General features: G+C 38.1%; 1 pseudogene; it reads right to left on the minus strand.

Annotated features, from left to right (window-relative positions):
• Positions 1–3172: 3172 nt before the first annotated feature.
• On the minus strand, positions 3173–4925 carry LOC102146786 (serine hydrolase RBBP9 pseudogene; annotated as a pseudogene).
• Positions 4926–8818: the final 3893 nt, after the last annotated feature.

Genomic DNA, 8818 nt, shown 5'->3' on the forward strand with positions numbered 1-8818 from the left:
TTTGTTTGTTTGTTTGTTTGTTTTGATTGATAGGCTGTTAATTACTGCCTCAATATCAGAACTTGTTATTGGTCTATTCATGTATTCAACTTCTTCCTGGTTTAGTCTTGGGAGGGTGTATGTGTCCAGGAATTTATCCATTTCTTCTAGAGTTTCCAGTTTATTTGCATAGAGTTTTTTATAGTATTCTCTGATTGTAATTTGTGTTTCTATGGGATCAGTGATGATATCCCCTTTATCATGTTTTATTGTGTCTATGTGATTCTTCTCTATTTTTTCATTAGTCTGGCTAGCGGTCTATCTATTTAGTTAACTTTTAAAAAAATAAAAACCTGCTCCTGAATTCATTAATTTTTTGGTGGGTTTTTCATTTCTCTATCTCCTTCAGTTCTGCTCAGATCTTAGTTATTTCTTGCCTTCTGCTGGCTTTTGACTTTGTTTGCTCTTGCTTCTCTAGTTATTTTAATTGTGATGTTAGGGTGTCAATTTTAAATCTTTCCTGCTTTCTCTTGTGGGCATTTAGTGCACTTAAGAATGTCTAATAGGCTGGGTGTGGTGTCTCATGCCTGTAACCCCAGCACTTTGGGAGGCCGAGGTGGGTGGATCACCTGAGGTCAGGAGTTCAAGACCAGCCTGGCCAACATGGTGAAACCTGTCTTTACTAAAAATACAAAAAATTAGCGAAGCGTGGTGACAAGTGCCTGTAATCTCAGCTACTTGGGAGGCTGAGGCAGGAGAATTGCTTGAACCTGGGAGGTGGAGGTTGCAGTGAGCAGAGATCGTGCCATTGCACTCCAGCCTGGGTGACAAGACCAAGACTCCATCTCAAAAAAAAAAAAAAAAAATGTCTAATAGAGTTCTACAGTTTATTATATACTACCTTTTAAATAAAACAAGAAAACAATTGTTTGTGGATGACAAATATTTTAGGGCAGCCACAGTTAAAAACACGATTGACAAAAAAAATTTGGTTACCTTTGTGGCATACATGATTTTATGTAACAATTATAATTATTATAACATACACTAAGTCATATTAGAATTACAGGAGTTTCCCATAATTTTGGAACATAAACCAATAACATTTATACAAATATAGTCCAAAGAAAACCAAACACCATTTCATATTTGACAATGCTTCCTGTATGATTTTTATACCAAATAAGCCAAATGTTACTGTTGCATTAGTTCATTATTGATGTCAAATCCAATTTTAAATAAAACCTTATAGATAAATGTATTTACCTTTAATCAGTTTGAACATAAGGTAAGATTTTTATAAGGCTTTTACAACCCTTTACAAATTTGTGTTAAAGAGCAGATTACACACAGGTTTTTGCTTTAAGAAAAACCTGTTTCATTTTTATTCCAATGTTCAGTTCACAGAAAAACTGAATACCCCTTTAACTTTAGCCAATATTCTGTGTTTACACACAGAATTTCTTTTACAATTTTTTTTTTCACAAACCTTCCACATCTTGCTTAAACCTTTAGCTTTATCCTAACTTAAAACAATCCTTTAGCCCTTTAGGCAAAAAACCTCCCCACATTTCCATGCCTTTTTATAATCTTTAACCAAAAACACATTTTATTTTTCTTACACACTTTGAGTGTATAACTATTTGGTTTTTTGTAGTCTTAAGCACATGTTACACTGTTAACTTTTAGCAACTTTCGGTAGAAACCTTGGTAAGTTTGGGATTTTAATTATATATTAGGTGTGGAGCCTAGGACCCAGACAGAAGTGCAGATAAGGTTTGACTCTTTTCAGCATCTACCTCCATGTGTTCCAGGCCTTACCTAGCTGTAAAGAGAGCAAGTTGTACAGTTAAGAGTCATAGTGGCATTTTTTTTTTTATTTCTCAATTACATATATTTAGTTTTCATTTCTACAGAGAGGTCAACAAAGTTTTGTGAACTAAATTGTGTAAGTTTGGTTTTTTACGAAAGGACTTCACAGAGAACAAGACAAAGAGTAAGAAACACAACAGCAAATTTCCAAAAAATTCAAGTAGAATCAAACTTTGACTACAGATTTGGTCAAATTCATGCTAAACAGCCTCTTTAACTACATTATTATCCAACTGACTTATATAATTTGCCTTTTAGTAGTCAAATACATTGTTTTAAATCTTAATTATTTTTTATTATAAAATACATGTTTAGTGTAACAAATTCAAATAATCTCTTAGGAAGATAAAGTAAAATAAGGGGCCAGGCATGGTGGCTCATGCCTGTGATCCCAGCACTCTGGGCGGCCAAGGTGGGTGGATAACCTGAGGCCAGGAGTTCGAGACCAGCCTAGCCAACATGGTGAAACCCCATCTCTACTAAAAATACAAAAATTAGCCAGGCGTGGTGGCGCACGCCCCCAGTTCATGCTACTTGGGAGGCTGAGACGTGAGAATCACCCGAACCCGGGAGGCGGAGGTTAGAGTGAGCTGAGATTTGTGCCACTGAACTCCAGCCTGGGCGACAGAGCAAGACACTGTCTCAAAAAAAAAAATAAATAAGAAGAAGGACGTCCACCATACTGTACCTACCAAAATGCCCATTCCCCAAAGACGACTGCTGTTAAACGATTAGGTACCTTTCCTGATTTTTTTCTTTTTCTTTTTTTTTTTTTTTTTTTTTGTCTAAGCACATTTAAAAACCAAGACTTTTGGTTTTAAGTGATAGCTCTGAATCTCCTTTAGGCATGAAGTACAGGAAATTATATTTCTGCAGCAAATTCAGGCTCTGCAACATCAAGTGTGGATTCACTGGAAATTATTTGAAGTAACACTTAGAGATCATAATAGCCAAAAAATGTTGAGAAATGAGAAAGGGTAGGTTTCTTTATTTAAAATTTTTTTTTTTTTTTTTTTTTTTTTTTTTTTTTAGAGACAGGTTCTTTGCTCCATCACCCAGGATGGAGTACAGTGACGGGATCGCAGCTCACTGAAGGCTCAAACTCCTGGGCTCAAGCAATCCTGCCTCAGCCTCCCAAGTAGCTAGGACTACAGGCGTGCACCACCATGCCCAGCTAATTTTTTAATATTCTGTAGAGATGGGGTCTCACCATGTGCCCTGGCTGGCCTCAAACATCTGGCCTCAAGCAATACACCCACCTCAGCCTCCCATAGTGCTGGGATTACAGGCATGACCCACCACACCCAGCCAAATAAAAGGCTTTTTGAGGAAGTATGATCAGAAGAAAATGGAATGTGCTTGAAAGAGCTCTAAAGGGCCACGGACGTTCTGTTCTCTATAGAACAGAACATGAAGTAGGGACAGGTTCTTTTTAAAAGCACTTGACTTTGGAACCAAACCCAAATTGTCCTCATGATTTCATCCTTTGACATTATGTTCATTTTGGTTATCTTAGTCTTTTCTCAGACTTCACAGATAATTATCTAAAAGCCCCTGGCTAAGTTAATGCTTATGACTGTAGTCACAAATGGATGGCTTGGATTTTATTTGTCTTGCAGTATTTGTAAATTTTTTGATGTATACTCTTACTGCCAACTTACATACTCATATGTATATGGATTGTATGTGTATGTGTGTGTATGTATATATATATAGTCCCCAAATTTAAAAACCATAATTTGGACCTTTTTTTCCACACAAAAAATCAGAAAATTGGTAACACTCTGCCCAATTTCCACATAGCAACAATTTAGACAGGCCATGAGCTCTCCATATGGCCCTGATCCCACCACGCTTGTCTCAAACAAATCTAGTCAGTCGTACGTATATTATGTATGTATATTGCTGTGCTTCTCCTTCCTTCCTGACTCTGGAAGACTCCTGTCTCAGTCTCTCTCAACATGTCTGAAGGACTCAGGGGCAAGTGTCAGAGGTGTAGGCCCTAGTCTGGGTTTAATGTCCGGGGCCAGCTTGAAACAGCAGCTAGTATTTTGAGCTCTAAGCTAACACTCTGGACTTTCAGTCATGTTTTCTTTCCCCAGTGAAATAGAAAAGTTTGATTTCAAAGAGGCAAAGTGTGCGACACCTGCAACATACATAAAACCTGTTTCGTTTTACTCAGGAGTAGGAATCAGGAAACCTGGGTGCTATTTTTGACTTACTTTGGTTAGAGAAGGGCAGTTAAGCTGTCCTTACGTTTCTTACCAAATGAGGAAAATACTGTGGTAGCTCACAGCAATTTGGGGAGTTTTAGAGTCTATGGAAAATGGAAACGCTATTTGTAACTTAGATTGAACATTGAAACTTGTGTTTGTTTTTCAGGCACTTTTGGAACTTAACTGGATGTTTCATGTGTCTAGTAATCGGCTGATAGTAGATATTATTCTACCCCTATATTGGGATGCGAAATAGCAAAAGTCATACAGTCTATGCTGGTACTTTCAGCAAAGACTTTACCACAGTAATCAGTTCATGAAACTCTGTGTTCTGAAAGTGGCCACGGTCAGTGAATTTGTGCAATTTGGTTTCCAACCTATCGGCCACTTCTTGTTGTTCCTTCCAGGGAAGGAATGGGTCGTCAGTGGAGCCAAACTGCACAACGTAAGGGCAGTTGGCCTTGATCTTCTCCCACTGCCAGGGGCGGGTGAAGTATCCACTTGCACGCTCATTTTCATCCCCCAAGTCTGATGTGTACGCAGACACTAATACAATAGCATATACTCGATGTGTTTCTGCATACCTCATGGCTGCGATGGCCCTAGAACCGTGGCCGATAATGATGGTCTTCTCATCACAGTGCAGCTCTGTCTCCATGAAGGGCAACCAGATGCTCTCTCATGCTGTAACTGGGTCGGGCATGTTTTTAGCCAAACACTGGAAACCAGGTATCTTCTCCAGCTCCTTTTTCACCCAGCCATACCAGCCGTGGGTGGTCACATCCCCGCCTCCATTCCCGGGAACAATCACTGCCTTGCTAGGAGAAGCCATGAGTGCAGCGAGGCCAGAGTCCCCTCAGCACGGGTCCAGCAGCCATACTGGCATTTTATGAAGCATTAAGGAAGCCTACTCACCTTTAAATTGTGCAATATTTCTTGTATAAATTACTTTTTATAAATTCTTTTATGACATAGACCATTTGCAACATGCTAAGACTTTTTGACTTGTCCTAAACATTTATTTTTTTTTTTAACAACAAGTTATTTTACTTTAGGCCAAGGGTGTACCATGAGAGATCCTTTCTTATATAAAATATATTTTCTTTATAACCTTCTTTGCATAGTTAGGGGGCATGGCTAATTCAACATGCCCCCAGGTTTTATTTGCAATTTAATGCTCTGAAATAGGTAAATTGAATAATTTTTAAAAGTCAAAGATGCAGTTTATGACCTTAAAGCATTTAGCAAACCTAATATCTCACCTGCATAATTTAGACCAAATATTTACATTTTTGAAGATATTTTTATTTTGCCAATAATTTTTAAGACTGTCTTTTTCCAAAGTATTACTTAAGTCACATGAACTAAATAAAAGGCATTAATCTTTTTACTTTTCTGACAAAATATTTTATTTAAGCACTTATTATTATTAAACCAATTTATCAAAGCTCTCTTGTATATAAACATTACATAGACAACACATATAAATATGCAGACAGACAGAAAGTAAAGGATTCATTCCCTAAGTCAGGAATTAGGCCCTAAACCTGGGTTGCCATTGTGAAAGGAGAAAGCATAGCGAAGTGATTACAAAGTCAAGCTCCCAAGGACATGACTGACCAGTTTCCTGGACCATCTTGAAAAGTGGGTTTATGGGATCCTAGTCACACATTCTATTCTAAAGTACCCCTCATTATGACAGAACAATATAGAAAAACACATAAAGCACACCAGATTCACTGGAGCTTAAGATTAGCCTCAAAAATCCTTTTTTCCATTAAGCAAAAACTTTACAGAGGAGATAAACAGTGATTTTGCCATTCATTCAACCAATTTGCACAGAGAGAGGGGTAGAGTGGGGCCAGAAATCTGACTTTGGGTAAGTGGTGGGGTACCCAGGTTAAAAATGGGATTGGGTTATAAACCCAATCTGGTAAGAAATTCTTACCCTTTTGCCAGCATGACAGGCTTCTGGATTTCCTTTCCCTGAGTGGCCCTAGTGACCTGGCTTGCTGTACCATAGCCCTGGGGGCCAAGCTGCAACACAAAGTGAAATTATCTTTTTCCATTCTGGCCAGAGCAAAATACTTGTGAAAAGACATAGACATTAGCCACTCTGCTTAGCACCCAATATTAATCTGGCAAAGCTCAAACTTGCCCCCAGTTGGGCCCCATAATTGTTAAACTAATCTCTGACCAGGAGTTTCAACTTGTGCACTCTGGACAAGATGGTCACCCTGAGTAAAAGAAAAGATAGGAAAGAGAAAGGAGAGAAAGAAACGTATAGCCTGTGGCAGGGTGGGGAAGGTGAAGAGCTCAGGGAAGCCAGAGAAAGACACACCCATTGCAGCAACACCAAATCAAAAGTTTAGGGAGCTCCTTGTTGGTCATGAAGGGATTATTTCCAACAGTCCCATCAGCTCTCAAGTTTCCCCTTTTAGTGAGGAAAAAGTTCCCCATGTCCCACCATCCTGTACATGCCTAATCCTATTGCCCACAGCTGTTAGCAAGGAGTGCAAGGCAGATTATTCCAAAGAGAATAGCAGTTAACATCCCTTAGTGCCAAACCCGTTCTTAGCCAAAAGAAAATGTACTGAGAGGGACCTCTATCCCCACTGAATCTTACGAGGGACTCTAGCCCTTCTAAGTTAGGCCTCTAACCCAAGGTCAGTCAAGCATGCTTGCTTTTTATTAAGAGGGGTCTCTAACCCACTCTGTCTTAGGAGAGACTCTAACTCCCCTAAGTTGGGTTTATAACCCAATCCCATTTTTTACCTGGGTACCCCACCACTTACCCAAAGTCAGCCAATTAGTGCTTTGGGTTGGGGAGTTTCTTCAGTACTGTCCTTTCAGGGTTCACTAGAAAGATATTACTGGACCCCACCACTTACACAAAATTAGTCTTTGAGTTGGGGATTTTCACACTATAATCCCTTTATAGCCACTGAAAAGATGTTACAGGAAAGGGGCCCAGATCCAGACCCCAAGAGAGGGTTCTTGGATCTTGTGTAAAAAAAAAAATTCAGTGTGAGCTTATAGAGTAAAGTAAAAGCAAGTTTATTAAGAAACTAAAGGAATAAAAGAATGGCTACTCCACAGACAGAGAAGCCCTGAGGGCTGCTAGTTGTCCATTTTTATGGTTATTTCTTGATGATATGCTAAACAAGGAGTGGATTATTCATTCCTCCCCTTTTTAGAACCTATAGGGTAACTTCCTGTTGTTGCCATAGCATTTGCAAACTGTCATGGTGCTAATGGTAGTGTAGCAATGAGGGCGACCAGAGGTCACTTCTTGTAGACATCTTGGTTTTGGTGGTTTTTAGCTGGCTTCTTTATTGCAACCTGTTTTATCATAGAGGTCTTTATGACGTGTATCTGTGCTGATCTCCTATTTCATCCTATGACTTAGAATGCCTTAACCATCTGGGAATGCAGCCCAGTAGGTCTCAGTATCATTTAACCCAACCCTTATCCAAGATGGAGTTGCTCTGGTTCACATGCCTCTAATACCCCTAAACCTAAAATATATCATGTGCCTAAGATAACAGCATTACTTCTTTACCACATCCCAATGCAAGTTTCCAAAATATAATCCAGCACTAACTATGAACTTGGCTGAAAACATTTTTTCTGAGGCTCTCTGAGTATTGGCACTTTGAGTCTGTTATACTATAGAGGAAAATTACCAATTCAGGAAGTAAAATTTTTTGTGAAACCCTCTCTAAAAAACCTTCCCTCTCATCTGAAGAATTAGAAAATATATCAAAACTAAAACCAGTATGCCCTTCATTAGTATAATGGGGCTTTTCTCCTGTTTACAGAAGTCCAAACATCAGGACAATGCTATTTTTTTCAAGGCATAATTGCAAACTCAAGTCTCAAATTTATGCCTTTTTACACCCTTGGCTATGATTAGAACATGCTGTGAACAATGAGTCACAGTGACCTGATAAATGGTTACTTTGCCTGAACAACAGTGATTTCTACAACCATGTTTAAAATGAAGAGGCAAACTTGCTTTTCCAGCTGTTTAAAAATCAATTACAAGACATTATTAAAATAGCTAAAAGCATTTTATCATCTATAATTTGAAAAATAATGTCCTAAAATGCCATATATACTTAAGTAAAGTTTCAGGCCTTATTCTCTACTGAGTAAACCATACTGGGTCTCTGCTATTTTTTGAATGGTGTCATTGTAATGCCTCCTGAACCTGTATGTTGGAGATTAAGATTGCCCTACCCAAAGCAGTTATTTCACTCCAAGCTTTATATAGATAAGAATTATTTTATTTACTCTAAGTTTCTAGCTGATTATGACTTTTTCACTAGTAAACTATTCCATTCACATGTACAATATAAATAAAGATACAATTTTATTATTCCTTTGAGTTTCTCTATGGATAGTTTCCATCATTTTCCATTCACAATTAGAAGGAAAAAAAAGAGTGATTTATCATGTGGCATAACATTGTTGGTCAGCTGAAATTACCAAGTACATATTCCTAGTCCTGAGCACATGACTTAGTTTTATTAATTTTCCCTTAGCTTTTCTCTTCTAACAGAGATTACCAGCTTTTGCAATGTTTTAGTCAAGGATCATTGGTAATTAAATATGATTATTAAGTTCACTCCATTTTCCCTCAAATGTTATCTCACACACTTGGTGCAGCTAAAATATGGTTTCTGAAACAGTTCACATTCTATAAAAAACATTTAAGTTATTAAAATTTTGGCTCAGATAAGAAAATT

The sequence above is a fragment of the Macaca fascicularis genome, chromosome X, assembly GCF_037993035.2.
Source record: "Macaca fascicularis isolate 582-1 chromosome X, T2T-MFA8v1.1".
Lineage (NCBI taxonomy): Eukaryota > Metazoa > Chordata > Mammalia > Primates > Cercopithecidae > Macaca > Macaca fascicularis.